Source organism: Schistocerca serialis, chromosome 2 (genome assembly GCF_023864345.2).
Source record: "Schistocerca serialis cubense isolate TAMUIC-IGC-003099 chromosome 2, iqSchSeri2.2, whole genome shotgun sequence".
NCBI lineage: Eukaryota > Metazoa > Arthropoda > Insecta > Orthoptera > Acrididae > Schistocerca > Schistocerca serialis.
The window spans coordinates 842,569,767-842,591,194 of NC_064639.1; the positions used below are offsets into that span (position 1 = coordinate 842,569,767).

The 21,428-nt window shown below is 42.2% G+C and overlaps 1 long non-coding RNA gene across 1 annotated transcript in view; it reads left to right on the forward strand.

Annotated features, from left to right (window-relative positions):
- Positions 1-21,428, forward strand: part of LOC126458115 (uncharacterized) — a 612,565-nt gene that overhangs the window by 257,813 nt on the left and 333,324 nt on the right. The window contains exon 2 of the long non-coding RNA XR_007585578.1: positions 14,898-14,958. This is a non-coding gene — a long non-coding RNA (uncharacterized LOC126458115). The remainder of the gene's footprint in view (positions 1-14,897; positions 14,959-21,428) is intronic.

Genomic DNA, 21,428 nt, shown 5'->3' on the forward strand with positions numbered 1-21,428 from the left:
AGCGATATACATAGCTACAAAACTAGGAGAAATATGGCTTTAACTATTCTTCATTAAAATTTACTGACTCAGTGGTGAATAATGCTGCCACTTCCTTTATTGCGCGGTGAAGTTTACTCGTTTTATTTTTAGTTCCATTCGGTCCTTTATATATCCATACGTTAACGAATGGAATCAGGTTGGGCTTTGCAACATACAGTATCTACTGATTCAAATGTTTTGATTATGGGCAACTTTGAGAAATGTGCGTTGCTGCTCGGTTTTGACGCGAAGCTTCCCGGTTCTCCTCACGAAGCAGAGCGGATTCCCTCCCCAAAATTATGTCTACGGCAATATTATTAAATGAAAGTGCCGAGCACACGTCAGTAGCGTAAACAACCGTCACACGCCGTAAGCAAACATGGCTGATATTGAGTCCTTTATATCCTCGCTTGCTACGCGGCATCTGCTTGTGTGTATGAATTTTCTCGCCGTGTGAACTGTCACGACCTTATCGTCGAAGGCTGCAATACCTCTTGTCACCGAGAGGTCCGCCTCGGAGGGAAATTACTTTCGCGCTTGCAAAAAAGGGCCAGACTCTCCTTAGGGATGTGACGGAAGCTGCTAGTGCGTCTTGCCTCTAGAGTCGCCATCATAGTCAGCAGACGGAATGTGCATGGTGTTCCTCCACCACGAATTTATTTCAAATGTAATTCTTGACCGAAGTATGTCAGATACATTGTAGCTCTCTGTGTCTGAAACTATATCAGAATTTGCATCGAGTGTACCAAGAAACGGCATTTCGCTTGACGACATTTTCGTTTTATCGTTGTCAGTTGTAACTAGGTGGTTTGCGAATCCATACGAGTATCACTTTTCCTGCCGTTTCTAAAAAGAGTCACAGACTGCTGAATGATAAAAAGGCACGAGTAGCCAAAGTGTTTCACCGAACGAGGAAGGTGCGTGAATATTTATTCGTTGCAAAGATCCTAAGCCCTGTATTTGCCACACCAAGGAATATATAATCCCTCTTTGCACGTGCGACCAAGTGTACGTAGTAACTATAAAAACAAGAATTACCGCCTCGCTTAAGGAACATCTGAGATATTGTCATCTGTGACACAGGGATAAACCAGCAGCTTCGGATCATGCACTGTGGTCTGGGAAACCAACAAATTCGTTTTCCGATAAGATCACTAAATTTCTAGTTATTACTGCGCTAGGAAGTACGGAGGGGCCATAGAAATTCAGAAACACAAAACAATTTTTAACAGAAAATAAGGATTGAAGTTAGTCTAGTTGCGGGCCTTCGTGCTAAATAGGCTAAACAATGGCAGTTCTTCACCATTATCCACACTTCTGAGATCGTAGGCAGCAGTTTTATGTCGTCACGACCCAACCGTAGCGAGGATATGTATAAACAGTTTTGCTTGCTGACAAGGAGGCCTTACGGACCTCTCCTCACAGATATTATTCACATTAAAAGAGTGTGTAGGGCACGACTACGACTTCGAATATACAAAGAATCAGACGCAACTCTCAACCGTTTTCGAGAAAATAGCGTCTGAAAATCTTAGACATGCTTACATACTTTGTATGATCGCATATATTCAAGCAGTCCGCGGCGGAGGGTGTAAGCACTTAGTTTCATAAGCGCGAGGTCTCGGGATCCTGCTAGCACTTCTTTTATTCCCACATAGTTCTAACAACAGACTTACTATGACCGTGCAAGTTGTCAGTATTTAGTGAGTCATCTATTATTAAATAATATTTATCCTGAAAAAAAAGGAGAAAAACTTTTTCGTAAGGAGAGTGGAAATAAAAAAGGATACATGAGAGGTTTCGATCAAATCGGTATAGTCATTTTGTTTATATTATTGAATCTACATTTGTGACAAGTAAAATATGTAACCTATGTAGCACTGCAGGAATCAGGATGATACTGATTGTCGAGACACGGAAAACAGTGCCACTACAGGACGTTCAATGATCGCCTTGCATGGACATGATTTTTCAATTTGTCTATAGCAAAACAAATTTGGTTTATATTCATAAACGGTTCTCTGTCATTAGAAAATTTAGCGGCATAGCACACATATTGAAGCTTATTAATATTCGCTGATATTGATACAGATGACTGAATTTTTATGAAGTCTTCTCGAAAAACTACGTCTCTATTCTGTTCGATAGCGCATACACTGTTTTTTGGTAGTTTTATATCGTACTTCACTCGCATGTAAAAATGAATTTTGCAGAGCTGCAGCAGCGGAGGTGGTTTCATTTGCGAAGGACTAATACCGCACGTTGTCAGAATAACGTGGGAATAAAAAACAGACCGATAGCAGATTCCAGCCAGATATGTCGCGCTTGTGAAACTATCCATTTACTCACTCAGCTGTAGATTTCTTGAATACCTCTCGAAAACGGTTGAGAGTTCCGCCTTTCTGTTGAGAAATGTTGAAGTCCTAGTCGTACCCTATACACTCTGTCAATATGAATCAAATCGGTGTGGGGAAGTTCGTACAGTCCACTTGTGAGCTTCTTTGAGACTGTAATTGCTGTGTGAGTCTTTGAAGTCTCTGATGATATCTCCACTATTAGGGGACGAAGCGTTAGGCACAGAAATATGTTTTGTATTACGGCTTAATTTCCGTAGGAGAAATTTCACCACGGACACATTTTGTAAAGTGCAGTGTAATGATAGTCCACCAGAGCTGATTTTTTGTATCTTTCCTATTTATTGCTACCGGTTTCGAACGTGGCTCATTTTGAATCGGAATGCAGTATGTTCGTAAATGCTATTTTTGAAATGGGGTGTAGTTTTGTATTGTTATATTTGCACGTTGTCATTATAACCATCTTATTGCGTACTAACGAAAAATGAACTATACTTGAAACCGGTGACAATAAATCAAAAAGATATAAAAAAAGCAGCTCTGGTGGACTATTGTAATTTTATTACACTGCATTATATACAAATTGCAGCTGCAGGTCAGCATACAAAAGATATCTTAAAGGACGCAGTTATTCATTTATTTTTTTATTAAAAAAGACCACGCATTGTGTTACTGGGCCCAGTTTTCTAATATGATCTGCCTTCTGTTCAAAAAGAATTACATGAGAACGTGTTGTTAAATTCATGTAGGAGAGGGAACGTAGTGTCCCAATTATCGACAAAATTTCTGAGGTTGTTCAGGGATTTTTACCAAAAATTTTTGCATAAGGCAAGTGATCCCCAGTGGCTCCTTAGACAGTAATTGCATTTCGTTTGGTTCCTTACCACCATTTATCTTTATATTACACTGAAAAAATCTTCACAACTGTGCAAAATATGACTGTATGAGCCGTGCGTCCTGTTTGGAAACAAACTTATTTCAATCACACAATGTAGTTGCTGTAGACAACTATAACGGCCCCTTTGCTGTTAGAATTGAAGCCTGCATTCAATACTGTTCAGTTATGTTTCTTTTTTGTGTTACTGGCAGTGTTAGTTGTAAATTGATGGTGCTCGTACAGCGGTAGGGACAGATTTTCTGATAAAGAATATGCGATTTGAACCTCAAGTACGGTTGCAGTGAATGCAGTGGAAGAGCGGCGTAAGGTCGCAGTGCTGAGGTGTTCCCGCAACGACAGCAACCACATCACAATACTTTCGCATATGATGGCTTCTGATCTAGCCTGTGTTTTGTGTCGTTCGTTTTGGTGGCTGCATATCACAAGTATTTCGCTATTGTGACGGTGTTCTGACAGAAACCAAGTTAACTGCGATAACAAAGCGGTTAAAACATAATTACACTTCGAGTGTGGAACGAGCCATCAGTAACTACTATCCGCTCAGGCTAAGTACTCATAAAATATTCCTGGACAACTTCCGAAATTTTTTCATTGATTTTCGGTTCCACTGCATCTAGAAATAACGTGGTGTCGATGTGTAAGTAAGTGGACGAAAGTAGCTAATGTGTCTGGTACCAAGAAGGGCCTATTGCCGTTTATAAATTGTCTACCATTTTAAAACGACAGCCATTGACATTGTGCCGCCGCCAACTACAGAAAAAAGTATGCAAACTGCCGTGTGCCATGCAGCAACTCTAAGACAAGAGGTAATCCTCTGAGAGCAGATTTTCAGATCCACTACTGCCTTTGCTCGGTGAAGGAGAGATGGTAGACAGTCCTAAACTGATAATTTTGAGATGATTACCCAAAGTCAGAAATAAATATTTCAAGTGGTACGAGATATTCAACACAACTGTATGAAGCATGTGTTAGTAAAATGTTTATCTTTTATAAAAAACAGTAACCCGTCGCAGTATTCGTTGGTGGGGCTCCCTTGACGTGTGATACATAATCGTATGCAAAGTGTCTCCACGCAGCCTAGCATCTACATCTACATGGGTACTCTGCAGTTCGCAGTTCAGTGTTTGGTACAGTTTCTTTAGAACCAATTTCTGATTGTTTCTCGATCTTTCCACTCTCAAATGGCATAGCGTAATTCGCTTCGATCGTCTCACGATTTTAATAGAAGGGAAACGACAGCATTATATTGAAACAATCTACAAGGTCTGCTCAGATCCTCACCTAAATCGTACATACAGGTTAAGAACAGCAGACGACCTAGAATACTTACTTGGCGAACCCCCCTATATTACTTCTGTTTCACTGGATTACTTCTCGGCGATTACTAAGAGCTATGGCCTTTCGTCAAGACCCGTGGTCTAGGGGTAGCGTCTTTGATTCGTAATCAAAACGTCTTCGGTTCCGGGTTCGATCCCCGCCACTGCCTAAATTTTGATAAATAATCAGCATTGGCGGCCGAAGATTTCCGGCATAAGAAGTCAGCCTCATTCTGCCAACGGTCTTGTCAAAGAGGGCGGAGGAGCGGATAGAGGTTCAGGGCACTCTCTTGTCCAAGGGGTGGGAAATTGCCCCTAAAGGCGGAAGAATCAGCAATTATCAACGATATGAGGATGCAGAAGGCAATGGAAACCACTGTATTAACGACACGTAACGTGTATCCACAGGACATGTGGCTTGTATTTGAAGAAGTGTCATGATGATCTCTCCATTGGAAAAAGATTCCGGAATAGTCCCCCATTCGGATCTCCGGGAGGAGACTGCCAAGGGGGAGGTTACCATGAGAAAAAGATTGAATAATCAACGAAAGGATAACGTTCTACGAGTCGGGGCGTGGAATGTCAGAAGCTTGAACGTGGTAGGGAAACTAGAAAATCTGAAAAGGGAAATTCAAAGGCTCAATCTAGATATAGTAGGGGTCAGTGAAGTGAAGTGGAAGGAAGACAAGGATTTCTGGTCAGATGAGTATCGGGTAATATCAACAGCAGTAGAAAATGGTATAACAGGTGTAGGATTCGTTATGAATAGGAAGGTAGGGCAGAGGGTGTGTTACTGTGAACAGTTCAGCGACTGGGTTGTTCTAATCAGAATCGACAGCAGACCAACACCGACAACGATAGTTCAGGTATACATGCCGACGTCGCAAGCTGAAGATGAACAGATAAAGTGTATGAGGATATTGAAAGGGTAATGCAGTATGTAAAGGGGGACGAAAGTCTAATAGTCATGGGCGACTGGAATGCAGTTGTAGGGGAAGGAGTAGAAGAAAAGGTTACAGGAGAATATGGTCTTGGGACAAGGAATGAAAGAGGAGAAAGACTAATTGAGTTCTGTAACAAGTTTCAGCTAGTAATAGTGAATACCCTGTCAAAGAATCACAAGAGGAGGAGGTATACTTGGAAAAGGCCGGGAGATACGGGAAGATTTCAATTAGATTACATCATGGTCAGACAGAGATTCCGAAATCAGATACTGGATTGTAAGGCGTATCTAGGAGCAGATATAGACTCAGATCACAATATAGTAGTGATGAAGAGTAGGCTGAAGTTCAAGACATTAGTCAGGAAGAATCAATACGCAAAGAAGTGGGATACGGAAGTACTAGGGAATGACGAGATACGTTTGAAGTTCTCTAACGCTATGGATACAGCAATAAGGAATAGCGCATTAGGCAGTACAGTTGAAGAGGAATGGACATCTCTAAAAAGGGCCATCACAGAAGTTGGGAAGGAAAACATAGGTGCAAAGAAGGTAGCTGCGAAGAAACCATGGGTAACAGAAGAAATACTTCAGTTGATTGATGAAAGGAGGAAGTACAAACATGTTCCGGGAAAATCAGGAATACAGAAATACAAGTCGCTGAGGAATGAAATAAATAGGAAGTGCAGAGAAGCTAAGACGAAATGGCTGCAGGAAAAATGTGAAGACATCGAAAAAGATATGATTGTCGGAAGGACAGACTCAGCATACAGGAAAGTCAAAACAACCGTTGGTGACATTAAAAGCAACGGTGGTAACATTAAGAGTGCAACGGGAATTCCACTGTTAAATGCAGAGGAGAGAGCAGATAGGTGGAAAGAATACATTGAAAGCCTGTATGAGGGTGAAGATTTGGCGGATGTGATAGAAGAAGAAACAGGAGTCGATTTAGAAGAGATAGGGGATCCAGTATTAGAATCGGAATTTAAAAGAGCTTTGGAGGACTTACGGTCAAATAAGGCAGAAGGGATAGATAACATTCCATCAGAATTTCTAAAATCATTGGGGGAAGTGGCAACAAAACGACTATTCACGTTGGTGTGTAGAATATGTGAGTCTGGCGATATACCATCTGACTTTCGGAAAAGCATCATCCACACAATTCCGAAGACGGCAAGAGCTGACAAGTGCGAGAATTATCACACAATCAGCTTAACAGCTCATACATTGAAGCTGCTTACAAGAATAATATACAGAAGAATGGAAAAGAAAATTCAGAATGCGCTAGGTGACGATCAGTTTGGCTTTAGGAAAAGTAAAGGGACGAGAGAGGCAATTCTGACGTTACGGCTAATAATGGAAGCAAGGCTAAAGAAAAATCAAGACACTTTCATAGGATTTGTCGACCTGGAAAAAGCGTTCGACAATATAAAATGGTGCAAGCTGTTCGAGATTCTGAAAAAAGTAGGGGTAAGCTATAGGGAGAGACGGGTCATATACAATATGTACAACAACCAAGAGGGAATAATAAGAGTGGACGACCAAGAACGAAGTGTTCGTATTAAGAAGGGTGTAAGACAAGGCTGTAGCCTTTCGCCCCTACTCTTCAATCTGTACATCGAGGAAGCAATGATGGAAATAAAAGAAAGGTTCAGGAGTGGAATTAAAATACAAGGTGAAAGGATATCAATGATACGATTCGCTGATGACATTGCTATCCTGAGTGAAAGTGAAGAAGAATTAAATGATCTGCTGAACGGAATGAACAGTCTAATGAGTACACAGTATGGTTTGAGAGTAAATCGGAGAAAGACGAAGGTAATGAGAAGTAGTAGAAATGAGAACAGCGAGAAACTTAACATCAGAATTGATGGTCACGAAGTCAATGAAGTTAAAGAATTCTGCTACCTAGGCAGTAAAATAACCAATGACGGACGGAGCAAGGAGGACATCAAAAGCAGACTCGCTATGGCAAAAAAGGCATTTCTGGCCAAGAGAAGTCTACTAATATCAAATACCGGCCTTAATTTGAGGAAGAAATTTCTGAGGATGTACGTCTGGAGTACAGCATTGTATGGTAGTGAAACATAGTCTGTGGGAAAACCGGAACAGAAGAGAATCGAAGCATTTGAGATGTGGTGCTATAGACGAGTGTTGAAAATTAGGTGGACTGATAAGGTAAGGAATGAGGAGGCTCTACGCAGAATCGGAGAGGAAAGGAATATGTGGAAAACACTGATAAGGAGAAGGGACAGGATGATAGGACATCTGCTAAGACATGAGGGAGTGACTTCCATGGTACTAGAGGGAGCTGTAGAGGGCAAAAACTGTAGAGGAAGACAGAGATTGGAATACGTCAAGCAAATAATGGAGGACGTTGGTTGCAAGTGCTACTCTGAGATGAAGAGGTTAGCACAGGAAAGGAATTCGTGGCGGGCCGCATCAAACCAGTCAGTAGACTGATGACAAAAAAGTTCTAGGGGACTGATGACCTCAGAAGCTAAGTCCCATAGTGCTCAGAGCCATTTGAACCACTTTGCATTCTCAAAACAAAAAAAATGGCCTTTCGGTCAGGAAAACACGAATCCAGTCGATGTTGGAACATTACTCCTTACAGAAATCTGCAGACGTGCGTTTAATGTGTGACGTAGCAGTGGTCGGAAAATACAAAGAATGTACAATGTAAACAGACCTTGTCCTAACTGGACGAATATTATCACCGTTTGCAGAAACCTAAAAGAAGCTGGATCACACAATTCGCAGAGAGATGGTCATGTACTCGACAAACAGAGATATTCACGGAGTAAAATTGGAGGAGCTGGCGCTAGACTGCGTGGCAGAGGGTTCAATAATTACCCGCCAGCTTGACAGTGAAATGCAGACCTCCAAGAATAAATTGCAGAGAGTACTGGTGGGGCGCCAAAAACACCCTTGCTAAAAACTGTGTATGCAAGTAATGCGGACAGACTTTTTGGGAGCTGGAGTTGAACCCTGTCGGTGGATAAACCAGAGCAGTACTACCGTGTGAAGCTTCCCACTGGTAGTACTCCTCAAGGATAAAGACTCTTTCAACACTGATTGTATTTTCAACGGTCGCAAAAGTCATGTCCGGGATGAGAAAAATCCACACGCCAGACTCGTCTCAGATCAGCGGCAACGAGTCTCTGTCAACTTTGAGCTGGTATGTTACGAGATCAATTAGTAGGGCTGTATTTTCTACCACCCTGTTGGTGCACGTTAGCTGGCGTTCATTCGACACCTGCTCTCATAGTTGATGCACACTACACATGTTGTTATTCACGAGAGGATGTGATTTAAACACGCCGGCGCACCCTACAACTTTTCTATTAATGTCAGTGAGCGTCTGAACAACAGACACCATCATTATTGGACTGAAAGTGAGGATCGTGCTCCATCACCATAGTAATCGCCGGATTTCACTCAGATTCTTTTCTAACGAGCTGTATAAATTTATTTGCGACTGAAATGCCAATAAAATCCGAAGAGGAGCTACCTGCACCAAGGTTCAAAAGACAGAAGGGATTATTGAGGAGGTGCGGAAATATTTTACGGATCGTAGTAACTCATGCACTTGAGACTAGCGGTCGTTTCTTGGATTAGCTGCTACCAACTTAAGTTGTTGTCAGAATTCATAAGTTACTTACTACCTAAATGATGATCGACTATCATGTTAATAATTTTGACCGTAAAAGCTCAAGGGGCTCCATATATGGATGAACTTTATATGTGAGAATGTGAGTCAATTATTGGTACACTACTGAAGCACCAGAGCTAAAATTTTACACGACCGTAGCTGATGTTTTTCTTTCCAACATAAGCCTGCGATTGTTTTCAGATTAGTTGCAATTACAGGATGAGAGTCATATACATTGTCATTGCAAACGTCCAATGGAAGTACATAATCCGCAGTGCCAGTCGTCACGTATTAATAATTATGCAGACTGTGCTCTGTGAGCTCATTTTAGAATTGTAGCTGTTGGCGAGTATACAGCATAATGTTGTTCTTATGGTTACATATTCATTTGTATTGGTAATCGCAAAGAATTTTACTCGTTACGCAGGATCATGAACATGTTTTTTTTAAACTTACTTATTTTTCAATGGGTTACTGCAACGAGTTATACTTTTTGAATGCACTTCATTTTTCTATCAAATAGCTGATGTTTTTAAACTAACTGTGCACAAATCTATTTCGATGAAATTTCTATCAATTTCGGTTAGGAAGCTAGTGACATTCGAGGATTTAGGGGTGAATGCGACATGCTCTATACGACTGACTCTATTCAGATGGATATTTGTACTCCTCACTTAATTGAACGTTCCGTCTCTAGAATATCCATCTAAACACAGCCAATTACGTACAGATCGTTACAGCCTCACGTAAAATTTTGAACACTTCTAGCTCCCAAACTGAAACAGTTAAACATTTCATTGACATTTATTTGTACTCGATTTAAATACAGGGTGATAACAATTAAAGTTAAACTTTCAAACCGATTTAGAAATAACGCCACTGGTCAGAATGACGTCAAATGGCAATGTTATGTTATCGCATAAGGGGGAAAACGTATGGCAGAAGAAAACAAATAGTGTGAAAATTGATCAATAGATGGCGCTGTGTGTGTCAGAATACGTAAATGAAAACACCTGTCATACGCACGACACACTGAAGATTGTATAAAAACCCCGGGTACACGGCTTTTCCTCCTTTCGCGTCTTCAGCGTTCGCCATGTCTCAATGCCGGGTAAAGCTCTGCTTGTAAAGCTGTATTACAAGAATGATGACTGCGCACACGTCGCTCTGCAGAAGTTCCGGACAATGAAGGGTTTGAAAAAAGGCGTTGGTCCGATGACTGTCATAGGTCTGGACAAATGATTCGGAAAATCGAAAAGACGAGTTCTTTTGAGGTGCAACCTGGTAGAGGGAGGAAACGAATTCTTTCGACGTCAGAGGAAGCAGCGCCCACAGCAATGCAAGAGGAGACGAGTGTTGGTGTGCAAACGTGTATTGCACGGAGAATGGCCAGTACATTGGACATACCGGTGAGCATGGTGCGTAAAATCCTACGAAACATCCTTCTTTGCTATCCCTTCAAAATTACTCACGTCCACGAGTTGCTTCCTGTTGACTTGCCAGGAAGAGACACCTTTGCTATACAATTTCTTGCTCGCATGGAAATGGACAATGATTGCCCGTGGAAGATTTTGTGGACAGATGTGAATCCCACTGTCATCTGACAGGATATGTCAACACACAGAATTATTGAATATGGGCAACGGAAAATCCATACACAAATCAACCAGTACCACTTCATCCCGAAACAGTCACTATTTGGTGCCGGTGTCAAAAAATGGCTCTGAGCACTATGGGACTTAACTTCTCAGGTCATCAGTCCCCTAGAACTTACAACTACTTAAACACAACTAACCTAAGGACATCACACACATCCATGCCCGAAGCAGGATTCGAACCTGCGACCGTAGCGGTCTCGCGGTTCCAGACTGTAGCGCCTAGAACCGCTCGGCCACCCCGGCCGGCGGTGCGGGTTTACGGCAGCATTTATCATAGGGTCATACTTTTTCGAAGAGACAGGTGCTTCCGGTCCTGTTACCTGTACCGTCACTGTTAAGCGCTATGAGTGTCATTTGCGCAATGACGTCATTTCAGCCCTCCAACAGCGTGGATGTGTGGGTGGGATAATTTTTATGCAAGATGGCGCACCTCCGCACATTGCATATCCAGTTAAGCAGCTGCTGAAGGGCCATTTCGGAAATGCTAGAATTATCAGCCGGCATTCCCCTTCAGCATGGTCGTCCCGAACGCCTGATCTTAATCCGTGTGATTTCTGGCGGTGGGGCTACCTGAAAGATGTTGTGTTCAGTGTTCCGACTGCAAACTTAGCTGCGTTGAAGGCACGCATCGCGCAACACATTCTGAACGTGACACCGGAAACACTTCGATCAGTTGTGGAACATGCTGTTTCTCGATATCAACTTGTTGCAGAAAATGCTGGACAACGTATTGACGGTTCTAGGCGTTGCAGTCTCGAACCGCGTGACCGCTACGGTCGCAGGTTCGAATCCTGCCTCGGGCATGGATGTGTGTGATGTGTTTAGGTTAGTTAGGTTTAACTAGTTCTAAGTTGTAGGGGACTAATGACCTCAGAAGTTGAGTTCCATAGTGCTCAGAGCCATTTGAACAACATATTGAACATGTTTTACGCCAGTCACACGGAAATTAATAATCCGATTTGATTTTGAGTGATGCGGTTTTTGGCCTCAGGCCAGTTAAAAACCGATTTTTCCCATACTATGTGATATGACTGCCGTGGTGGACGGGCTTACGTAAGTGAGAGTATCACACTTATCTACCCATACACACTGTGTAGTACAGTTTGTTTAACGTCAAACGTACACCTTAGGCATTGTTGCATGATTCATTTGTCATTTTTAGTCGACTACTATTAAATTATGATGCTTACAGCGCCATCTGTTGCTACATTTTGTAACCATTTATTCTTCTTCTGCCATGCGTTTTCCCCCTTCTCCGATAATATTCCGTTGCAATTTGACGTCATTCTGACAAGTGGTGTTATTTCTAAAGCGGTTTGAAAGTTTAGTTATAATCACCCTGTACATCAGCTACCCAATAGAAAAAAATAGTTTTTCATTTAAAAATGGTAACTCTTTGCTGTAAGTTTCTGGAAAATGACTAAATAAACTAAACGGCTGCATATTTCCATATAAATCGGAACGTTTCTTACATTTAACTATCTAAATAAATATTATTTTCACTTATTCTTTTGTAAAAAATCAGTAAAACGCCTTATCTGAAACATCGTATAAAAGCTTTGTTCTGCAACTGGGCTGCTGAACGAGATGGTTGTTCAAATCCTTGAAGCTGAATGTATATGTAGCCCACCATTTTAACTGGGCGGTAAGGGCAAGTCATGTTAATTATCAGGATCTCTACCACGCCAGAGACCTGCGTGTTACATTCAAGTAGCTACATTTTCCAGTAAAAGATACCCCATATATGGTGGTGAACACGTTACAGATCGAGACACTGCAAGTGATTGGCCTCGGAAGAGGGCGACGTCATGTGGCTTGCTCCCCTGTAACCAGGTGGAACAATTTGCTCATTTACTGTCCAAAGAGAAAGGTTGTAAATGTTGTGTACAGCTCTCTTCCGTTCACAGTTCTCTCTTAATTCATTCGATGACAAATTCGTGCTAATTTAAAGTAAATAGTGAGAAACGGTATAATGTCTACCTCCTTTTGCTGATACTTAGGTGACACACCAAATCTACACCCTCATCTGCTCATCGCAAGCCACCTTACGATTCGTTGTAAATGTGTACGTGGGCAGGGAGAAGGGGGAGTGAAGGTTGTTACATATGCCTCGTGACGACAGGGTGCAGGAAGTCGAGCGGTCATGATTAAGAGTGGGCATCCAGGGCTGCCGTTAAATGACAAAACAGGAAATTAGGTACAATAAAGAGGATGTATTTCAATGTACGGTGTACAAGGGGTGCGCCTAGGATGGGAAGTTACCAGGTTTAGGCCAGCCTAGGAGGTCGAACAATTAACTGAAATGGACAACGGAAGGGGAAGCGGTTCATGTTAACTTAATTTGGTGGCCGGTCGTCAAAAGCAGAGCCAGAGGCTATGCCTTCCAAGAAGACGTCTGTTCTGCTCGAAGTCTGGATTACAAGAGAGAGAGGCAACTGTGTTCTGCACCGCAGGACACTCCAGCGTCCACACACGTGACCTGTATCCCACCCACGCTATTGGCTAAAACCAATGGCGTGAATTCGCTAGAAGTTTCAGCAGAGGGCTCAAGGCGTGTCCTGTCAGCAGCTTTAACTGGACAGAACTGCCTCTGTTTTGAAAGACAGGCAACTTGTGTCACGTAGGCACAGCGTAAGTTGCTCTGGCAGTAGACTTATAAAGATTTGACTGGGCCTTTGAAATAATTTTTTTAAACCAATTCTCTAAAATATTTCTTGAGTGGCTGCTACCATGTACGGCGTGGAGGCGGGTACTAAATACCGCAAAATCTACTTCTCAGGTTTTGTGAACGACAGGCAACCAATTAAAATGAAGTAAAGATACGAACTCTAACCCATCATTCTTTACAGTGCGCCATGTGAAATGGCTAAGCCTTGTGTTATTTATGTTTTACATTATAACTGAGGCGTCTGAGGTCAGCCCATCTATTGGGACATAAACCTAGCTCTAGTGAAGAACTTGAGTAATTTGAAACTTCCTGACAGATTAATAATGTATGTAACAGTCCGGAACTCGAACCCACAACTTGAGACTTTCATAGTCTAATGCTTTATCGACTTAGCTGTCCAAGCACGACTCATGAAGAGCTCTCATTTTTTCCTTCATCAATATATCTTCTTCTATCTTCCATAATTCACAGAGTTGCTTCTGCATACTATTAGGGACTAGCACTTCTGGGAGAAAGAATACTGCGGTCAGATGGCGTGATGGATTGTTTTGGTCTGTCAAAAATTTTAACATTAGTACCCACGCAGGTGCAGAATGAAAATTCATTCTGTAAAAAATTCTCTAGGCTGTGACTAAGCCATTTCCTCTCAATACCATTTCTTGCGGTAGTGCTAGTCCGGCAGGTTTCTCGAAATCACTCAAGGCAAATGGTAGAATTGTAGCGTTCAAAAGGATTCGACTAATTTCCTGCCCCAATTCGAACTCCAGCTCGGCCACTAAATACCTTTCCATAGGTGGGATATTGAACCACAGTCACTCTTCCTTCTTCTTTCTAGATGCGGTGTATGGCTTTTCAATGTAAAGACAGTGATTGAATAACAGGTTTTAAGAGTACGAAAAATTTAAACCTTGTTACAGATTTAACAGCTACCAATCTTGTTTTACGCAGTGAATTGGTTGACAGTATGCTGCTTGATATTTTTTTTGTATATAAGCTTATTTCGGGTTTATTTCCTTCATCAGTACATCTGCAAACAACGGCATTTATTTATAATTTTCATGACATATAAGTTGTAACGGTTTTGTACATGTGATGATGTTCTCCGTACTCATGTCCTGATGTTGTAGATGGACGTACGTCAACTTCGAGTAAACCAATTATTGCTGTCTGTAGTTATTGGATGGAATATTTTTATTTCAACTCACTCGTTTTCTGAAGTTATGGGACTCCTCTTCGTGCACACGAGATATTCAGGGCTTGCGTAACAGTCAAGTTTGGCCAAAACAGTTGCGTTTCTCACCCGCACTCGTAGCGTGCAGCCTGTTATTTTCTATGTTTAGCATACAAAGCTATAAACAGTGGTATTAAAATATTTCTCCTGCTTCAGGATGTTGGTATACGACGCTCCCCACAACGTCGACGTCTGAAGAGCAGCAGGAACACACCAGGTAAGTGGTTTCTCAGCTTCTGTTATCACCCAGATCGTTCGCTATTGATTACAATCGTCATCTAATATCCGAACTATGGAGGAAAACAAAGACTTATATGTTGAACCGGTATACATGCGTAGAAAGCGTTACTTCTATGTAGTCCATACGTCTGCTGGAGTCGACAAATTAAAGCCGTAAATTGTTTTCTACTTTAACACCGTGAACTTAGCACTTGTAAAGAGTCGGGTTGACAAGGCAGAATGGTAGTTGATGTGGTGCTACAATAACGTCCTTCTGCTCGTTGCATTAATGCTGCTAAACGAGAAAATAGTTATCTTTCTTGTGTACACTGTTAGCTAAGCAGTATGACCAGCGGAGAAATGAGTGGAACCCAAGAAAAGGCTCCTGTTGATTAAAAGACTTTGACTGAAAGTCGGGTACCATCTACCTCACTCTACCTACCTCAGCACCTTCAAAAATTTTAACAAAAATTTTGCAATGCGAACGTATACGCGCTCTTTTTTAATATGCAACTCATCTCTCACTCCCCCAAGCTCCGCTACTTATAACTCAGTCACACATACTAGTCCATAGCCGTAAGTCACTCATACCTACTTGCCATTCTCTCTCTCATTTATTCAGCCCAACTAATAGTCATTATCTCTTTGTATCTTACTGTAACTGTCCCCCGTCTCACAGCAAATCTCCTTCATTCTGTCCTCCTCCTCCTCCTCCTCCTACTACTACTACTACTACTACTGTCTCCTCTCACTATCACTGTCTCCATCTTTCTCTCTCATAGTGCTACTATTTCAGTCATTCCTTCTCCATCACTATCGTTCTCTTCCTCGCTGTCAATATCATAGACCCTGTTCCTCTTTATCACTGGCTCTCGCCCACTTCCACTTTCTCCTTCTCTTTATTCCTCTCCAACTGGCACTGCCTCCTTCACTCATTTCCTAGTACTGATCTGTCACTGTCAGCTATGTTTCAGTGCCACTGTGTCCCTCTCTTTCTCTCTCTCCCTACCATTGTCTCATTCCTTCTATACAACTACTACTGCCATAGGAGCATTTTTCCGTTTGTTTCCTTCATTTCCTTGACGCAGCAGCGCATGTCACTTACACGAAACTAACTTCAGGTGTGAGTAAAATTTTGATAATTATGTGAAATTGGGATGGCGGAAAACTTATTTTACATCTCATACCGCATTTCATGTACACAAAAATTTTACAAATGCTTGAGCACTACAACAACGTGGTGTTTCCAGGACCCTTCTAATCATAACGGAAACACTTTAGCAATAACGTTTTTCGCCTCATACCGGATTCTACGTGCGTTTTTTCATACACAAGTAGAGTAATTTTTAACCTCTCTGTCTCGAAAATGGATGAAAATGTCAAGAAAACTTTCAAGGTTGTTCAAGACCGGGATGTTAAGAATGCTAGTGGTGCCAAAACTCCATGTGTCTCGCGTTTTCTCAGGAACCACCCGTGAGGTAAATAGTGATTCCATAAGTCTCTTAATGTGCCCCGTAGATAGCATCTAATGTAAAAAGGAGCAATCCATTTGCTCTGTTTGCCTAAGCTGAGACCGAGAGAGGTGGCGCAGTGGTTAGCACACTGGACTCGCATTCGGGAGGACGACGGTTCAATCCCGCGTCCGGCCATTCTGATTTAGATCTTCCGTGATTTCCCTTTGAAAGGGCATGGCCGAATTCCTTCCCCATCATCCTTCCCTAATCCGAAGAGACCGATGACCTCGCTGTTTGGTCTCCTCCACCAAAACAACCCAACTCCCAACCCTAACCTAGTGTAAGCGTGTAATATTCAAAGTTTTGGCCCTGGACTGTAGGTCAGTTAAAGTAAGACAATTCTTCTGTTTCGTATACAAATGGTCCGCACCCCAAGGACTATCCAAAACACGTGACCTCCATTTCTTTCACCAATAGAACCCGAGGTATGAGCCCTGGAAAATCCCGTTTTTATCCGTAGCGTTTCGGAAGATATTAGGCAGCGAATGCTGTGACTTATGTACCGATTCAGTGACAGTTCAGACCATTTCAGAATTCTGCTAACAAAGCCGCAGGGTCCAAATATTACGGAAATGGGACACGGGCTGACATATAGACTGTCAGAGGCACGTTATGGCAAGCTAACAGCATTAAAAGGTCCTACTCCACAGACTCTACATTACGGCAGATTTAGTGCGACCTGGTACGTATTACTCGCCTTTTGGTATTCTCTGTGTCCTTTTAGTCGCTGTATTCACTCTTACGCACCAAACTGCGCAACAGCACTTGGACATTCTTCGTGAGGACCACACACGAGATTATCTTCCTTTGCCCAAAATGCGTAAATAACAGAGCAGAAATAATTTCCCAACTGTGTTTTCTTCCTAACGAACATTGCTTCTTTTCGTAGTTGGAGCAATGAATGAGACGTGTTCAAAGAGGGCAGTAAACATCAAAGAGTTTCCCTCAAAGGGAACAGCTGTATGAATTCATGACGCAGTGTCACCGAGAGTGGCGGTTGGACGCACTGCGGTTGGGAACCCGGAATGCAGCTAATTGAAAAACGAGCGTGCCGCGGGCAGCGCAGCGACCGCTTCTGGCGGAAGGAGGATCGTGACAGCTGTGACGTGCTAGCGGGGCTAACAGGCCAGTGTGCAAGGTAGACGTGACGTAAGTTGTGGTTCAGACTCTCTGGGAGTTAATTTACAGCAAGTGATACAGGATGTTCGAAGAGAAATAGTAAATATTTTAGGGAGTGACAGTGTAGACCAATTCTAGTTAAACATTCCATATATCATATAGTACCGAACTATCAGTTAATAAGCCACGGCTGCAAAATACTAACACGAATTCTTTACAAACGAATGGAAAAACTGGTAGAAGCCGACCTTGGGGAAGATCAATTTGAATTCCGTAGAAATGTTGGAATACGTGAGACAATACTGACTCTACGACTTATCTTAGAAAATAGATTAAGGAAAGGCAAGCCTACGTTTCTAGCATTTGTAGACGTAGAGAAAGCTTTTGACAGTATTGACTGGAATACTCTCCTTCAAATTCTGGAGGTGGCAGGGGTAAAATTCAGGGAGCGAAAGGCTATTTACAATTTGTACAGAAACCAGATGGCAGTTATAAGAGACGAGAGGCGTGAAAGGGGAGCAGTGGTTGGGAAAGGAGTGAGACAGGGTTGTAGCCTCTCCCCGATGTTATTCAATCTGTATACTGAGCAAGCAATAGAGGAAACAAAAGAAAAATTCGGAGTAGGAATTAAAATCCATGGAGAAGAAATAAGAACTTTGAGGAGGTTCGCCGATGACATTGTAATTCTGTCAGAGACAGCAAAGGACTTGGAAGAGCAGTCGAATGGAATGGACAGTGCCTTGAAAGGAGGATATAAGATGAACATCAACAAAAGCAAAAGTAGGATAATTGAATACAGTCAGATTAAATCAGGCGATGCTGTGGGAATTATATTAGGAAATGAGACACTTGAAGTAGTAAATGAGTTTTGCTATTTGGGGAGCAAAATAACTGACGATGGTCGATGTAGAGAGGATATAAAATGTAGACTGACAATGGCAAGGAAAGCGTTTCTGAAGAAGAGAAATTTGTTAACATCCAGTATAGATTTGTGTGTCAGGAAGTCGTTTCTGAAAGTATTTAGCTGGCCGGTGTGGCCGAGCGGTTCTAGGCGCTACAGTCTGGAACCGCGCGCCCGCTACGGTCGCAGGTTCGAATCCTGCCTCGGGCATGGATGTGTGTGATGTCCTTAGGTTGCTTAGGTTTAAGTAGTTCTAAGTTCTAGGGGACTGATGACCACAGCAGTTAAGTCTCATAGTGCTCAATGCAATTTGAACCATTTGAAAGTATTTGTATGGCGTGTAGCCATGTATGGAAGTGAGACGTGGACGATAAATAGTTTAGACAAGAAGAGAATAGAAGCTTTCGAAATGTGGTGCCACAGAAGAATGCTGAAGATTAGATGGGTAGGTATTGAATAGAATTGGAGAGAAGAGAAATTTGTGGCCCAACTTGACTAGAGGAAGGGTTCGGTTGGTAGGGCATATTCCGAGGCATCAAGGAATCACCAATATAGTATTGGAGGGCAGAGTGGACGGTAAAAATCGTAGAGGGAGACCAAGGGATGAATACACTAAGCAGATTCAGAAGGATGTAGGTTGCAGTAGGTACTGGGAGATGAAGAAGCTTGCACAGGATAGTGTAGCATGGAGAGCTGCATCAAACCAGTCTCTGGACTGAACACCACAACAACAACTACAACATATCATGTAGGCAGTTTTTATTGATTATAGCGGGGGTGTTGAACCTGTGCGCCGCGGCGCCCTGCGTTCGGCCCTCCGTGGATTTGTCTCGTAGCTGGTGGCGAAGAACACAGTTGTGGCAAATTTTATTTCTGGTGTCATTCGGTGTGGCCTCGGAGAAATTGTATTTTAGATATTGCCCAGCCTGCGTAAGTAGTTACAAACTTGGAGCTGGACTACCGCGCGTTACGCTTACCACTAGCAGTGATTGTTGTGCTTCTTTTTCATCAAGTTTTCACTAAAGTGTGACTTTTGTTATACAGTTGCTAAGGGCGATAAACTGTGGAAAGGTCTGTAAGCTTCTGAAGCGAAAGTAAAAAGCGAGAACACACTGAGGACAACAAGGAAAATGGCAATGAAGGTAGGGAACGCAGATACTTAGTTTAGCGTGCACTGCTGTGAACCACGGAGAGTATCCACAGCGTGTTTTTTATTTGAAAGTACTTTCTGTTGCATGAATGTTACCTACCAAATTAACGCATCATTTAGATGATGTTCATAAGAACGATTCAGTCAAACTAAGAGAACATTTTTCTAGAGTATTGAGTCAAATGAAAGAGCAAAATCATTTTCTAAGCAGGCGAAAATCTCGAATAAAGCTCTTCTTGCGTCCTTACACTGTAGCTTACCAAGCAGCAAAATATTTGCAGCATTTTATAAATGACAATGAGATAGGCGTTACAGCAGATATTTTTTCTATAATCGTAGTCATTTATCTGAACTTCGTGCGCATCCTGAAAAATACTTCCCTGAAAACTGTGATAGGTTTGAGGGTGTTCGAAATCCCTTCAGTAATGATTCTCCTTCTAAGTTCAGTACTGCAGAAGAGGACGAGGTTGTAGAACTTTCATCAGATTCTTCATTAAAATCGAAATTTTCATCAGTGAGATTGTCAACATTTTGGTAGTCAGTAAGAAAAGTTCTAAGCTTGAGCAAGAAAGCACTGAAGGTATTAATTAGTTTTGCAATCTCCTGTCTTTTCGAGAGTAGTTTTCCAGCTGTGGCTGTCTCTAAAACCAAGTACAGATCAAGACTTTGTATGGAGAAAGGAGTGAGGGTAATTGTATCTAATTTGGTTCCATAATTTTATAATTCCTGGCAGCAAGGTCGAGTGTCACAGTGAGGTGAGTTATATTTTATCATAACATTTTTTGTTGATTGTTCCTGTTTTTACAAGGTATACTACAGGAGAACCTCGGAAATAACCTGGTTGATCAGGGGAATCACAATCGCAAAAAGGTTGAGAACCATGTGATTATCGAGATACAGATGGTTACAGAGATAAGTTTTCATTTCGGCTATTGATACTCTTGCTATAGATTTATTTATCGACTGTCGTTTTTGTGTTGAAGTTCAAGTTGTGAAGACGTGCTTCAGATTACGTAATAGAATTTTCCAGCTGTGACTGTGATATGTTGACCAAATTTACTGTATCTTTTAGGCGTGCAACAAGTATTTACAGATGCTGAGTATGTTGAGATGGTATTTGTGCGAAGTATTTTCACACAGACGCTGCTGCTGCTTGTAGATTATGTGGTAGATAAATAAAATCTTCTAGATTTTCAACCCGCGTGACTTCTAATAAACCACTCAAGATTTCGACAACTGTCTCCACTATCGTCGTCAGGAGTAAAACCACTGTCTACTGGGGCTGGCATGGAGCTCCGGCTATACAGGCGCGATGGAAACTTCTGGAGAGGGTCGAATTGACGCATGTGCGGGAAGGTCCGTAGGGCAGCCCACACAAGCTCCGTCCCCTCACGAGAATGCGTGACGTCAGGTGGCGCGAGGGGACGGCGCCACATTTGAAACTATCGCTCCCGCCTCACTAAAAGCGTCAGCCTTCCATCTTTGCTTTCGCTCGTTATCCAAAGACCGTTCCCATGCCCTGCCAAGGAGGTACCCTTACCTCTGCTAAACTGCAGCGGTTTATTCTGATAATGGCCGCCTCCTTTACAACGAAATCACAATACGATGTCGCTTGAGTCGAGACTCTCGTCTTTTGAAATTGTATTTTATGTCGGTTTTCCAGGCGATGTTCAGCTTCTTAAGCTCCCTTTGTTTAATATTTCGCGTATACTGAGCACATTGCTAAGCAACAGTGCAAATAGTTTGACCTATATAGGGTGTATATATAAGGGGGTGATCAAAAA